Consider the following 16,582-nt stretch of genomic DNA (forward strand, 5'->3'; position numbering starts at 1 on the left):
GTCAGGTTTCGTATGTAAACTATTTTGAATAATTAATAGTTTGCCTTGAATAATGAATCCTGAGAAAGATGCTTCTCTCAAAACAGGGGCTGCCAGAAGAGTTTTCTTTTCCCTTGCGCTTGAGGACACACTGCAAGTTTCTTTGAACTTCTGGAGTAATTGGCTCTGGTTTCGTGTGTGTTAAAAAGCAAAGGAAGAATGTTATTCTTTTCTAAAATGAGGACTTGACGAAATGTTGTCTGGATAGTGTGGAGTTTTTTTTTTAGTTTTTTAGGTTTTTGTTGTTGTTTTTTTGAGACTGAATATTTTGTGCATTTATTTCCAGACCATAAGCCAAGCATTGCTCACTCAGGTGCCCATGAAGCCTCTGGGGTGCCCCACATTCCTCATGTACATACTAAGTTGGTGTGGCAAAAAGATAAAATGTAAAGGACCCCTGGATGGTTAAGTCCAGTCAAAGGCAACTATGGGTTTGCGGCACTCATCTCACTTTTCAGGCAGAGGGAGCCGGCGTTTGTCCACAGACAACTTTCCAGGTGGCCAGCAGGACTAAACCACTTCTGGTGCAATGGAACACCATGATGGAAACCAGAGCGCATGGAAACACCATTTACCTTCCCGCCACAGCAGTACCTATTTATCTACTTGCACTGGCATGCTTTCGAACTGCTAGGTTGGCAGGAGCTGGAACAGAGCAACAGGAGCTCACCCCGTTGCAGGGATTCGAACCGCTGACCTTCCAATAGACAAGCCCAAGAGGCTCAATGGTTTGGACCACAGCGCCACCCGCATCCCTTGGTGTGGCAGTGCCCCATTGGCCTAATAGACCAGCCTCCACTGTTTGAAAATTGGGGTGTCCTATTCCATCATCATCATCATACCCCACCCATTTAACTGGGTTGCCCCAGCCACTCTGGGCGGCTTCCAACACATAAAAACATAATAAAACATTTAACATTTTTAAACTTCCCTATACAGGGCTGCCTTCAGATGCCTTCTAAATGTTGCATCGTTACTTATCTCCTTGGCTTGGGGGTCCCAAAACTGAGTTTAAAATGAGAAAAGCACAATAAAAACATTATATGATCCACCAAAATAAAGTTGTGACATGGTATCTGATCAAACAGAGCAGAATGGAGTCCACTTAAAAGGACAGATCCATTGGGTTTCTCATCTGAAGCAAATTGGGCTCCTAACTATTACAATGACCTCAATGTTTATTTGGAAGACTGTGAGACGTTGACCTTATCTGATAGCCAGATAAGTTTGTTTCTGAACAGGATTTATTTATCTTCTAAACTGAAGGAACTCTAGAAGCTTGTGTTAACATGAGCATAAAACAAATTCAAACAGTATATATTTAAAATGTGGTTGACTCTTGCAATATTCTGCTAGTGACACTGAAAGTCTTTCTTCCTGTACAGCAGCTTCGGCCGATTCCAGTTCACATAATCATCTTACATGAATTGGTTTGCTGGAATCATTTCTCCTAACAACAAATGCCAATTTTGCCATGCAAATACACATTTTATTAACTATCAACAGCTGTGATTCACATTCATAAACAGGTCAGAAAACTCATTGCCACATGCATCATGGAGTCAGATGAAACAAGTGGCTAGCTATCAAAGAGGTTGTGTGAATTGACCCTAAGAATAATTGACCCTATCTCAACAAAAAAAAAAAGAAAAAAATTATTGCTAAAAACATGAATCAAGAATTAATTGAGGAAATACAACAAAGGACAGAGATAGAAGTGGTGAACAAAGTGAAGTATTTAGGAATATGGTTAACCCCCAAGAACATTGATTTGTTTCAAAACAACTATTTACCTATGTGGAACCAAATAAAAAGGGATTTGGAGGTGTGGGGAAGACTGAAACTGTCCTTTGGGGGAGAATATCTATGATAAAAATGAGTGTGCTACCAAAGATGTTATTCCTTTTCCAATCACTGCCGATAATCAAGGGGGCATCAATTTTTAAAGAATGGCAAAAAATAATTTCAAGATATATCTGGCAGGGCAAGAAGCCAAGGATTCAGTTTAAGTTATTAACAGATGCGAAAGAAAGAGGTGGCTTCGCCCTGCCAGACCTGAAATTATATTACGAAGCATCATGCCTCTGATGGATAAAGGAATGGATCAAATTAGAGAATGGAGAGCTGTTAGATTTAGAAGGATTTGATAACAGATTTGGTTGGCATACTTATCTATGGTATGAGAAGAAAAAAATTCACAAAGGTTTCGAAAACCACATCTTCCGAAGATCACTGTTAGAGGTGTGGGAGAGGTATAAAAATTTGTTGGAACCTAGACTCCCCCATTGGATTTCACCATTAGAAGTGATGAGTGTGAAAAAAATCAATATGAGGGGGAGGTGGACAACATATGGAGAACTGGTAATAAGAGAGGGGGGAAATGGAAAATGAAAACTTATGAAGAGGTGAAAGAATCTGTTTATGACTGGTTACATTACTATCAGATGAATGAAATGTTTAAAAAAGATTGTAAAATGTGTGGGTATGAAGGTAAAGAATCAAAATTTCAAGCGGAGGTATTGAATAATGAGTATAAAAATCTGTCTAAAATGTATAAAATGTTGCTGGAGTGGCATACAAAAGATGAAGAGGTAAAAGCGGTAATGATACATTAGGCAAGAGATTTTGGTTATAATATACAGTATGGTGATTGGATGAAATTATGGAATGAAAGGTTAAAATTTACGGCATGTACTGCATTGAAAGAAAATGTAATGAAAATGGTTTACAGATGGTATATAACGCCAGTTAAACTGGCTAAAATGTATAAAATATGCAACAAGTGTTGGAAATGTAAAGAAAAAGAAGGTACTTTCTATCATATGTGGTGAGAGTGTAAAAGGGTGAAAGACTTCTGGGAAATGATATACAATGAATTGAAAAAGATGTTGAAATATACGTTTGTTAAAAGAAACCAGAGGCCTTCCTATTAGGAATGGTAGGAAACGAAATTAATAAGAGAGACTGTAAACTGTTTCAATACGCAGTGACTGCTGCAAGGATACTTCTGGCCCAAAGATGGAAGCAGGAAGAAATTCCAACAGTGGAAGAATGGAGAAGGAAATTGACTGAATACGCAGAATTGGACAAACTGACTGGGAAGATTCGATATCAGAAAGACCAAAAGTTTATTGAGGACTGGGGAAAATTTACAGAATATCTGAAAAACATATGTGATGTACAGACAACGCTTGTTGGTTTTGAAGAGACTCTGTGAGATAGTAAAAAATACTGCAAAAAAGAGAGTAAGAGGAAAAGGAGTTCTGAAAGGCAATATTATGTTTAGAAATGCGTTAACAAATAGAAATTTTACGAAAGATTGACAGAGAAACTGAGGGAAGTCGAAAATTGAAGAATGAGTGTTAAATTATTTGTTGATTGTATAAAATTGTTTGGAAAATGAATAAAAATTATTTTAAAAAGAAAGGAATAATAAAAATGCTTACTGATTGTACCTGGGAAGCTAAGCAGGACCTGAAAATTAATCAAGAGGGCAACAAAACATAGCTTCAATAATAGTCGCACCCAACCAAGAAGAAACCTTTTTCCTATCTCATTTATTGTAGCCAGCCTCCTAAAACATAGGCGGGGAAGCTCTGGCTCTTCAGATGTTATTGCACTTCCATTGGCCCTATCCAACATGGCCAGTGGCAGCTCTTCAAAATATGGTGAGTTATGGGTTCTGTCCTAACACCTGACCTCATTTAACTGTTTGGTTTTTGTAAAACTGTTTTAAAAACAACAGTAATAAAACAATTATATATTTTTTAAAAGCAACAGGGATCGCTTAATCCAGGGGTAGGCAACCTAAGGCCCATGGACCACAAGCGGTCCATGGGGGTCGTTTAACCGGCCCCCAAACCGAGCCACCTGCTCGGCGAGTCCACATATGCTGCCCTAACCCGGTGCAGGGACTCGCTTCCACGGTGCCGGAAATCACGTCTGTGCATGCTCAGATGCCGGAAATCATGGCCCCGCTCATGATCCGGCCTATGGAGGGATCTCCACTGGAGTTAACAGGCCCAGGTGAGGTAAACCTTGCTGACCCCTGCCTTAATCCATGGGTAGGCAAACTAAGGACGGGGGCCAGATCTGGCCCAATCGCCTTCTAAATCCGGCCTGTGGACGATCCTGGAATCAGCGTGTTTTTACATGAGTAGAATGTGTGCTTTTATTTAAAATGCATCTCTGGGTTATTTGTGGGGCATAGGAATTCATTCCCCCCCCCCAAAAAAAAATATACAGTCATACCTCAGGTTGAATGTGCTTCAGGTTGTGCGCTTTCAGGTTGCGCTCTGCGGCAACCCAGAAGTAACGGAGCACGTTACTTCCGGGTTTCGCCACTTGCGCACGCGCAGACGCTCAAAATGACGTCGTGTGCATGCGCGGAAGCGGCAAAATGTGACCCACTCATGCGCAGATGCGCCGTTGTATCTTACGTTCTATTCAGGATGCGAATGGGGCTCTGGAATGGATCCCGTTCGCATCCCGAGGTACCACTGTAGTTTTGCCCCCCACAAGGTCTGAGGGGCAGTGGCCCAGCCCCCTGCTGAAAATGTTTGCTGACCCCTGGCTTAATCTATCCCACACATATGCAGAACTGCACATGAGGGGACTCCCATACCAGTGGCCCCTCTCTCCCACTGTCCCCATGCAGTGCGGAGCTGTGTGTATGTGTGCAGAATGGCATGTGTGCTGAGAAGGGACTGGATCCATGGCCCAAGTGTAAGAACATAAGAATAGTCTGCTGTACCAGGCCAAAGACTCATCTGATCCAGTATCCTTTTCTCACAATGGCCAACCAAATAAGCCAAGGAGCCTGAGCATTCTCCTCTTCCAGCAACTGATATTTGCATTGCTATAGCATAGCCATCATGGCTAGCAGTCATTGAAAGCCTTCTCCTCCCTGAATTTGTACACTTGCAGTCTTGAATTTGTACATTGAAGTTGTCCAAAATAAACCTGCTTGAAAGTCAACAATTCGTCTAGGGTCAGCGGAGTATGCTGCCAAGTCTATGCATTTAAAGTATATGTGTTTAAAACAGGGGTGTCCTCTCCTCTCAATAAACAGAAACTCAATGCCTTCTGAATTCCAGGCAACGAGAAGAAAAAGCCCTTCTCTAACACAACACGCTAATGAAAGGCAACTCCTGTGCCCTGTAATTTATGCATTTATGAAATGGTCTTTCAATACAAGGAGAGTGTTGGGGAATGAAAGGAATAGTGGGTTTTAAGGATTCTTTTGATGTTCAGGGTGGGTGGGGGCGAGGGACAGCCATGGATCATATAACAGGGGCTAACTTGTGCCCTTGGTGAAAACGCTCTTATGATGCAGGATACAATTTCTGCTGGAGCACAATGGATATACGATCCTCATTCGCCTGGAAGTAGCCTATAAACCCTCCCATTAAAACCAGATGGGATTGATTAGGAGAGCCATTTTGGAGAATTCCCCTCTGCTAAGGATGAGGGAGACTTGCTAAGATTGCCTAAAGGGGTGGTTGACTTAAAGCTCTGCTAAGGAAGCCACACCGTCCCATTTCCATTCCCCCCCCCCCAACCTCAGGTGCTTTGTAGGATATTCTAATGGAAACCTGACACAAAGCAGGGAGCTGTAAGGCTGTCTCACTCAGTGATGCTGGAAGCTTTTGAAGCAGGGGAATTGGGGAAAGGATCTACAGTGGTGAGTGACACCAGACTACCCATAAGTCTGGGCTTTTCAAACGTCTGCCAATGTAACTTGGAACACGTCGAACATTTGTCATTTGTGTGTGTGAGAGAGAAGTAAGGAACATAAGTTCCAGTGACACAAAACAACAGAATGTTAGGTATGAAGGGGGAAGCAAAAATATACCTTTATGCTCATCTCCCCAGCGTGAAGAAAATAATCCTTTCACTCTGAAAAAGGCAGCTGCTGCAATATCTGCGGTGGATAATTTTGAGTTCATGGACCTTCATCAAGCAATGAATAAGTTTGTACCAGAAAGGGCTATCTAATGTAGCTGTTTGCTGGAGATGTAATATGGACAGCGCTTCTTTGAAACTGTGTCCCACATTTAGTTTTGGGAGAAAATCCTGGGCTATATATAAACAAGACACTATCGGGGGGGGGGATAAGATTTTCAGAGGTGAATATCCTCTTGAACTATATACCCATTGTGTGGAGATTGACAACAGGACAACGAAAAGAGATTGATACTGTTGAATTGGAAGAACAGAGATACAATTCCCCTTCATCAATGGCTTGACATGACAACATTGGCAACATATGAATGGATATCTTATAGACGCAGACTTTCTTTGGATAAATGCAAGGATATTTGGAATGAGTTTATACCAAATATATTAGGTTACTGACAATTAGATGTGTATTAGAATAATAAGAATATATACACTTGTATATTAATGTATGGTAATGTAACAGTTTTATTCTACTCTCACTCTCTTTTTTACTTTTTCTCCTGATTCTATCTTTTTATAAATGAAATTCTCTTAATAAAATATTATTATTTTTAAAAAAGCAATGGATAAGTCTTACGAGTTTTAAAAAGAAGACCCCACCCATTTACCTTGAGAATTAGCTTTAGCTAGAGTGCGAGTTTGTGTTGCCTGAACTAAGATGGAAGCAGGAATCATTCATCTGTTTGTATGATTAAACCTAAGGTCATTAGTCCCTAATGCAAGCCTCAGTTCTACTCAGCTATTACTCATTGTGTTGTTTTAGGCATATTGATAGCAGCAGTATGGTGTAGACAATGCATAGGAGTGTTGGAAGTTGCTTCTCAGCGGACTTACAGAAAAGGAAAGGGTGGGAATGGAGTAGTACCATGTGGCAAGGAAGATGATGCAGTCTTGTGGGCATGGAGCTTTCTAGAATTTCCCGTCATAAGATACTGCTTAGGTGGATTAGGAAAAGTCATATGGTGGCTTCACTTTTGACATCACTGAGGGCCACCTGTATTTTATATCTACTGTTTGAAGGACATATGCATACCCCCAAAACATGTAGTAAACATGTTGCACATTCCCATGTTGTGCTGCTGATGTGGTACCTCGGATTACAAACTTAATTTGTTCCGGAGATCTGTTCTTAACCCAAAACTGTTCTTAACCTGAGGAGCGCTTTTGCTAATGAGGCCTCCCGCTGCCAGCGCACAATTTCCGTTCTCATCTTGGGGCAAAGTTCTCAACCTAAGGTACTACTTCCAGGTTAGCGGAGTTTGTAACCCAAAGTGTTTGTAACCTGAAGTGTTTGTAACCTGAAGTGTTTGTAATCCGAGGTACCGCTGTATAGGAATAATACAAAAACAAAACAAAAAAAAGCCTACTAGGGACTGGACCCAGGAATAAATAGGAAAGACCAAAGTGATGGATTGAATTAGGACCACAAGGTGAAATCAGAAGTGTGGGAAGCTTACTTAAGCCTCACCCCTGGGTGAGCCAAACACCATACACTCCAACACTTTGAAGCCAAAATGTGGGACACCATCTTCCCATTTATTTTTTTTAAATTTTTTTATTAAGTTTTTCCATAAAATCTCCAATCGTACAAATTTCACATCACATATTTTAACTTTTTAGACCTCCCTCAACTCCTCTAACAATCATCCGTAGTTGAATTCCTAACTTCACATTCCTTAATTCTAATATCGCCTTTAAATAAAAAAAAATTCCTCCCTCATTTACATTCTTACAATATTTCTTATTTTTTCACAAAGCTTCTTTAAAACACACTAGCGTTGTCTGCTCTTCACATATAGTTTTCAAATATTCTCTAAACTTTCCCCAGTCCTCTAAAAACTTATGGTCCCTTTGAAATCTGATTTTTCCAGTTAATTTATCCAGTTCCGCATAGTCTGTTAATTTTGTTCTCCATTCTTCCAAAGTCGGTACTTCTTCTTGTTTCCATTTTTGAGCCATCAATATTCTCGCTGCTGTTATTGCATACTGAAAAAGTTTACAGTCCCTCTTATTTATATCTTTTCTAGTTATTCCCAGTAGGAAGGTTTCTGGTTTCTTTACAAAGCTGTATTTCAGCATTTTCTTTAACTCGTTATAAATCATTTCCCAAAACCCCTTCACTTTCTATCTTCCCATTTTTTTAATCACAAGAGCACTGAGGCCATTTTGGTTGCCGTGATCTCATACGATTTCGTGCCATGGTTCCCCCCCCCCCCCCCCGCAAAAAATAGCATTTTTGTTGAGGCGTGGCATCCCAACACAATATCGTGGCCGGGGGGAAGCAAAATCATGCCATGAAATGGCACAAGATCACAGGAACCAAAATGGCCACCACGCTCTCATGATAAAAAATGGGTGTCCCGGGTTTTTGGAGACACTTGTGGGGTATGAAACACTGCCCATTCAAAGATGCATGGCAAGACATATCCCCAAAGCCTAGGCCCCATTTTATGGTGAATAGGGAGGCCTTCCTGCCCCCAGATTCTCTTCTAGCCCCACAGCTATAGGCAAGAATGGTCCTCATTCATTCATTCATTCATTCATTTTTTAAAAAACAAATAATAAGCTCCAGCAGTATTGTGCCCTGGTCTTGCTGCTTTAATTGTTAAGAGTTATAAAATGACATTAAATATGAATCATTGCACTTATGTTTATAGAATTATTCATCCTGTTCCTTTGATGACACCTACCACTCTTACAGTTTTCTCTGCCAACTGTTTGATTATCGCTTCTATATTGAGTTTGGACAGAATGCACACTATTATTTGTGCCCTGTTTGACAATTGGCAGCCACAGTGCAAGATCTGAAAGTACAAACTACATCTTCATTTTGATTGTAATCAACCTCTGGCTTGCCCTCTGTGCAGTTTTGATTTAGACCTTCCAACCGAGTCGCAGTAGGGGAGATAAACCCTGAACAGTTTGATAATTTGGGTAGTGGAAATGATGTCTCCAGGGGATCCCAATTGACACTTTCGTACTTTTGCTATCAAATAAAAAAAGATGGGGAAAACCACAGTGAAGTTAGGGGGAAATGCTGTTAAAAGTATCTTGAAGCTGTTAGTTCCTGGAAGGTAAAAGTAATTATTTTAAGTGTCTTATTTTCTTGCTGTGACACACAATGCAAAAGAGCCTCAGAATGTAAAAAGCCCATTTTTAATTGGACCATATGGCCGTGTTTTGAGAGTTGCTATGCGACTTCACAATTCTATAGGATCAGGAGAAGAAGATCTGTGCCTGTACAACATCACAACTCGTGGTATGTTGCCAACAATGTGATCAGACTTAGGCCGTTGTATTGGTGCAACACTGTGATCATACTACAATGTGACCAGACAGTTGGCAGCATTCAAGTCACTGCACAAATAACAGAAATGGGTAGAAGACTTTAACATTTATTAGGTTTGGATAAAGATAATTATAATTCAGTACAATTATTGAGGAGCAAAGAATGCCATACAAATTCCATTTTTTCCTGCCTATCATTACTTATGGCTGGGATCAAGATGAGTCCTTCAGGTACTTAGATATTTTTGTGGAGTTTTGAAAATTTTTCTTACTGTTCCCCATACCACATATCCCAACCAATTTGATTTTCAGAGAATCTACAGTCAAAATCTATACTTTAGATTTACTTATTTAACATATCATTTGCTCCTAGAATTGTTTTTTCCCCCACCATGAAAGAAAAAAAGAGACCACTGTAGTTTTTCTTTCTTCTTCATTACCTTTCTACCGCTTAATATCTACATTTAATATACATTCTGTACAATTGCAGAGGGAGTAAGTATATATATATATATATATATACACAATAAATAGTCTAGTGGCACCTTAAATAGATTTATTAGGGCACAAGCTTCCATGGGCTACTGATTTGATGCTGTGAACTTTCAAAAGAGATGGGAGATCCATAGGGAAGACCCAAGACAACTATTTGTTGATGACATCATGTAGATGTTCCATAAAAATAGAATGAATAATAAGTGACACTTGAAAGATGAAGACCTGGGGCAAACAGTTTTGGCAAACCACAAGTGGAGGGGAAAATTGACTTCTGCTTTGTTGAGAACAGCCATAGTTCTCAAAAATTTATCTGGGCCACCCTGTCAAGAATACAAATTTGCTTGCATCACACCAATTTTTTTATTGATAAACAAAAAGCAACACCTACTTTATAATATGATTATGGGACATCCGGAAAGTATAAAACAATGCAGCTGCATATTCTGAAAAAAAAAAAAAATTAAAAATTGAAACTATACTATAATATGCTGATATGTTTAAAAGTTTATTTTTATTGTCCTTGAATCTTTCTGCCACACTTGCCATCTTCTCCTGACACACTTGTGTTGTGCGCCACACCCTTTAAGAACCACTGTTTTAGAGCATACTTGTTTGAAGTTAATTGTTTTAGCATTCATATTATGTTATTTATTTTTAGAACAGTGGAATAAAAATTATTGTAAAAAAATAGATGCTGACTTAAGGCCTCTGTAAGATCAACCGTGCAGTTGATTTTTTGCAAGTGTTTGTTTTATTAGGTAACTAGCCCTGAAATTACTTGGCAATGAAAGGTCAAGCAGAAAAGTTATAAATAAGACACAGCTATAGATATTGGTAGATATGGACATAGCCAGTCTCGCTAGCAGTAGTTTCTCACAGAACTAACATCCATGCACATAAAAGCACCTATTATAACAAGCAACCAGCTTTAAACAACCATTAGACAAGCAAAAGATTCAGCAAAACCAGAGATCCCATAAATCACACCTACAGACCCCTCACGATCCAAAAGCATTCCTAAATGAGAAGGTTTTTACCAACCTTCAGAAGGTTACCTAAGATTTCCTTGGAGACCGTGCCTAGGCAGGGAGCTCCAAATTAAAATCAATGGGGCTTAAGAGTGTCTTACTCTGTGGCCAGAAAACACACTGCGTGAAGGACCTTCCTTATTTTTCTGTCTTTTCTGTATTAAACTTAGAGATACTAAGGATTTCTACCACAGCCAGAGAGAGCAAAGTCATTAAGGGAGAGTGTCTCTCTCTGTGTGTGTGTCTGTTTATTGTATTTTTATTTGAGACCACAATAAAATTAGGTATTGCTGTTTTTCCTTAAGACACGTAGGAACCTTTTCTAAGTCCAGCTTAAAAACTGCTTGATTTCTATTTCCCTTTTCTCTCCTTTCTTGTTTTCCCTCCTTTCTTTTGCAGTGACATTTCCTATGATGGGTACTTGGAAAGAATAGCTATTGCTGTTCTTGTCAGTTTTGTTTTGTCAGCTCAGTATTCCGAGCCTGGCTTTGCCATTTTCAAGGTCTCTTTCAATCCTTGGAACACAGCTGGCAGTTCAATCAGGAGCTCCAACCGTGAAGAAATTGGCAGTTGATCCCCAACCAACTATGTGGAAGATATATTATATATTTCACAGCACACAGTGGAATACCCTTTTCATTTCATCATTGAGAGAGACGGCAGCATCACTCATGAGCTCTTCTCTACAAAAATATTAATAATGTCCCATTCTCCTAAGGGATGAGCACATTTTGGAACTGAACTTCAATGACCTTAGCTTGTCAGGCTGATATGACTTTACGAAATCCAGAAATGGAGCTTTTCCGCCCTTGAGGCTCAGTCTTAAGTGCTCATAGTGGTGTCCTATCTGAGGGCATCTTTAATCGTTTTCCTTAAAAAAATGTTGGCAGGGAATGTTGAGAGTACATTCCCAGTATTTAGCGGCATAACATGATGTAAGGAATAGTATACATAAAATCTTGGCTTCTCTCTCTCTCCACTAGATGACAATTCCCTCATTGGAAGCTTCTTTATACAGTGGTACCTCTCATTAAGAACTTAATTTGTTCTGGAGGTCTGTTCTTAACCTGAAACTGTTCTTAACCTGAGGTACCACTTTAGCTAATGGGGCCTCCCGCTGCCGCCGCCACGCAATTTCTGTTCTCATCCTGAAGCAAAGTTCTTAACCCAAGGTACTATTTCTGGGTTAGCAGAGTCTGTAACCTGAAGCGTCTGTAACCCAAGGTACAGCTGTACTGAGTTACACCTCAGTCAATCTAGCTCAGAATTGTCTACATTCACTGGAGTTCTTTCCAGCCCTACCCGGAAATGTGAAGGGTTGAATCAGGAGCTCTTGCATACAATCCAGCAATGAACGATGTCCATTTCTCCCATTCCATTCTACCTGGTTGCAGTCACATTCACATGGTATTTCCACGGTATTCCCACACCCATCTGACCCAGTTGCCCTGGGTGGTTTCCCACAAATTATAAAAACCACAGCAAAACATCCAACATTAAAAACTTCCCTATACAGGGCTGCCTTCAGATGTCTTCTAAAAATCAGATTGTTGTTTCTTTCCTTGACATCTGGTGGGAGGGCATTCCACAGGGTGGGCACGAGAACCCAAAAGGCTCTCTGCCTGGTTCCCTGTAGCTTCACTTCTCACAGTGAGGGAACTGTCAGAAGGCCCTCAGAGCTGGACCTCAGTGTCCAGCTGAATGATGGAGTTGGAGATGCTCCTTTAGGTACTTTGAATTGTGCTCGCAAATGTACCTCCTCTTTTAGGAAGAGGAATATGAATGAATATTTGAATAAGAGAGGGAAGGGCCAGTGTGGTGTAGTGGTTAGAGTGTTGGACTAGGGACCTAGGAGACCAGAGTTCAAATCCCCATTCAGTTATGAAGCTCACTGGGTGAACTTGGGCCATTCACTGCCTCTTAGCCTAACCTACCTCACAGTCTTGTGGAGATTAATGAGGAAGGGGAGTGTTGATTGGTACAGTGGAACCTTGGTTCTCGAACGCCTTGGTACTCAAACATTTCGTCTCCCAAACACCGAAAACCCGGAAGCAAGTGTTCTGGTTTTCGAACCCTTTTCAGAAGCCGAATGTCTGATGCAGCTGTTGGCTACTGTTTCCAGGGCACCTGCACCAATCAGAAGCCACGCCTTGTTTTTTTAATATTTCAGAAGTTGAACAGACTTCCGGAACGGATTACGTTTGAGAACCAAGGTACCACTGTACACCTCCCTGATTTCCTTGGAGAGAAAGGTGGATATAAATGAAATAAATAACAAACAAACATGTCTTCACCATAGAGCTTTACTGAAACCAGGGACCTCCACTTTTAGAAAGAATTAGGCATATATACAACCAGCTCAATCCTATAACTGTTTGTTCAATGGCCCAGCATAAGTAAGTGTGCATATAATTGCAGCCTTAGTGGGGAAACGTATTCAGTTCTGGTTTGTTTTTCATACTTAAAGACCCCCTAAAATGAATTCTAAAATTGTTAGTAAAATGTTTGTTAATTTTAATAGTTTTTCCATAGTTGGCAAAAATGAAATTGCTCTGTTTAAATGTTCATCTAACCCACTGTTGTTGTTGTTGTTCATATATGTGTGTGTATATATATATATATATATATATACACACACACACACACACATACATACATACAGTGGTACCTCGGGTTAAGTACTTAATTCGTTCCGAAGGTCTGTACTTAACCTGAAACTGTTCTTAACCTGAAGCACCACTTTAGCTAATGGGGCCTCCTGCTGCTGCTGTGCCGCCAGAGCCTGATTTCTGTTCTTATCCTGAAGCAAAGTTCTTAAACTGAAGCACTATTTCTGGGTTAGTGGAGTGTGTAACCTGAAGCGTATGTAACTTGAAGCATATGTAACCCGAGGTACCACTGTGTATGTGTGTGTGTGTATATATATATATATATAATTTTTGAGCTAATTTGTCCACCTTAACATTATATTCTGACTTCCATTCTCATTCAATTCCCTCAAAGAATTCTGGGAGCTGTGTTTTGTTAAATGGGCTGAGAGCTGTTAGGAGGCCCCTATTCCTCTCCCATTGCTACAATTCTTGTTGTATCCCTTGCAAAGTTGTAGTTGTGAGTTGTATCCCTTGTGAAGAGGGATTGATTCTTAATTACACAACTGTAGCTCTCAGAGGGGAATAGGGGCTTCTCTCACTCCCTTAGCAAACCATTGCTCCCAGAATTCTTTGGGTTGAAGCCATGAATGTTTAAAGTAGCATCATAGAGCTTCTACAGACCTGGGATAGCTCAGTCGGTAAAGCATGAGACTCTTAATATCAGGGCCATGGGTTTGAGCACCACGTTGGGAAAAAGATTCCTTCTAACTCTTGCTATTCATAGTCCTCTTCCTAAAAGTGACAGCTCTTGCCAGCTTAGTTAAGTGGATTTTCCCTATTAGAAAGGAGAACTGGTTCATATATTTTTTTAAAGCCCTCTGTTGCCTATTAAAGTACATGGGTATCGATGCTGATCTTTTCCTTTTCCTCATGTCTGTGTATTTCAAGGGTGAACCAGCTATCTGCACACATATGCACCATTCTCTAATATATGGCACCAATATATCAGAATATTGCAGATACTAGGCTGCAGTTATTATGCAGTAATAATAAACCATAATGTTTGAAATGCACTCCCCCCTCCAAAATAAAACAAGTTCCAAAAATGACAAGTTCCAAAAAACTCTTAAAAGCTTGTAAGAGTTAAATGTGCTCTAGGATTTAGATTTGGCACTCTAAAATTTACCTCGCTGCACTTGGCAAGGCAGTTAGGGTGCATCTTAGCAGCCCCGGAGGCTTAAACTATTGTATTGTCTTAGTACATTGACTTTAACGCTTCAAAGTATAAAGTTTTCACAATGAAATGTAGTGAAAATTACTTCCAGGAAAGGGTGAAGAAAAGCCTAAGAGAGCTCTTTAAATAACAGTGAAGAAGTTTCTTAATGGACTCACTTTAACAACACTGATAAATATGTCTCAGAGGAAAAATTAAGTTGGGAGGGACTGATCCCCCAATTCAATGCATTTCTTCATCAGAATTTCACCTATGAACTGAAGTGTTTGTGTGTTCAGACCCAGAGACCTCACCCTAAATAAAGACACATTTGACTCAAATTTTAGTTTTGGTTTTTGGCAGAATTTAGGCCACAACTTTATTGAAAAGTTGAGTGGTTGCATAGGTTCTGGTTCGACTAGCTCCCTGCACCCTTGCAGATAGCGCTGACCCAGAGCTCTATCATAGGTCAGCCAAGGGTGAACACCTGAGGCAGGTGAAAAGCCTGGGAACAGACTCTGTTCACTCCCCCAGATGCTCCCCTGGACTCAGGCATGGGCACAACCCCTTTTCGGGGGTTGGCCAAACCAAGTTGAGTCCCTGGATTCCTTTAACGGAATACCCTTCACATAGGGATGGCAAGACCGTTTTCCCATCCCTATCACCTGAACCAGTGCCTAGCTGCAACCTCACAAGTTGTGACAAATTGCTACATGGCAAGTGAAACCCAAATGGCTACAGCCAATCAGGCAAGTCAGGAAAATTCCTGCCGTGCCCCTGTCCCAACGACACATGACGGCATAGCAATAATCAAGGTACTGTACTATAAAATAAATAATACATTATTGTAGATGATAAAAATTAATTAATTTATTTTTTTTCTTACCTGCACTGATGATAGTCATTGTCTGGATGGGGGGCTTTTATCCATTTCTGCAGTCACACAATCAATCAATCAGTAGCTGAACTGGGTTCCACACAGTCACAAAAACAAATGAACCAAAAAAGCCTCAAAAACAAAAACACAAAATAAATAGCAAAAACAAAAGCGCCAAACTTAATCTGTTCCAGAAGTCTGTTTGATTTCCGAAATGTTCAAAAACCAAGATGCAGCTTCTGATTGGTGCAGGCACCCTGGAAACAGTAGCTGACAGCTGCATCGGACATTCAGCTTCCAAAAAAACATTCGAAAAACAGACCACCTAATTTCTGGGTTTTTGTCGTTTGGGAACCAAGGCGTTTGAGAACCAAGGTACCACTGTGTGGTGCTAATCCAGGAACAGTAACCAAACCTCTATGCTGTGTCATGAAGTGAAGCAGAAGTCTATGGTTCTATGGTTCTTCCTTTTCAAAAAATACATTGGGTTGGATGCAGATAAAATTGTTGCACTTCATTCCCAACGTGAAAAATCAATAAGTGAAACCACCTTGTTTTCAATGGGACCTGGGTACAGCTAATTTTCCCTGAAACCAAGTCACATTTTGCAGTGTCTGCATCAGCCATTTTAAGGGTTGATAAACGGGTACAAGAGAATGGTGCCTTGATTTAGACCTCTCATAAAAGCTCATCCTTGTACAACCCCTAATGCAGTAACAAGTAAAATAACCCTCCAGCATCTGGGATAACACTTATGGATTTGTGCTCTATATTTTTAAGTGACACCTGCTGTGATCATCTCAGTATAACTGCAGACTGCTTTAAGCAAATCACAGATGTGCTACATGGTGGAAACAACTGACAGAAATAAATCGCAAGCTGAACTGAAATGAGCTGAAGAAAGCTTAGGGAGAACCAAAGAAAAAAGGAACACGGGTCCTCATTATATTTTAATACTGATAGTGTAATAGATGCTGGACAGGTAACAGGACTTCTTCTGAAAGTCACCTCTGCTTCGGGGAAGTGGACCACTTGGATGACCTGCCTGTGAGATATCAAAGCTTCTATCCAGCTGGTTGGATAGGTT

The sequence above is a fragment of the Podarcis cretensis genome (genome assembly GCF_951804945.1).
Source record: "Podarcis cretensis genome assembly, chromosome: 11".
NCBI classification, from domain to species: Eukaryota; Metazoa; Chordata; class Lepidosauria; order Squamata; family Lacertidae; genus Podarcis; species Podarcis cretensis.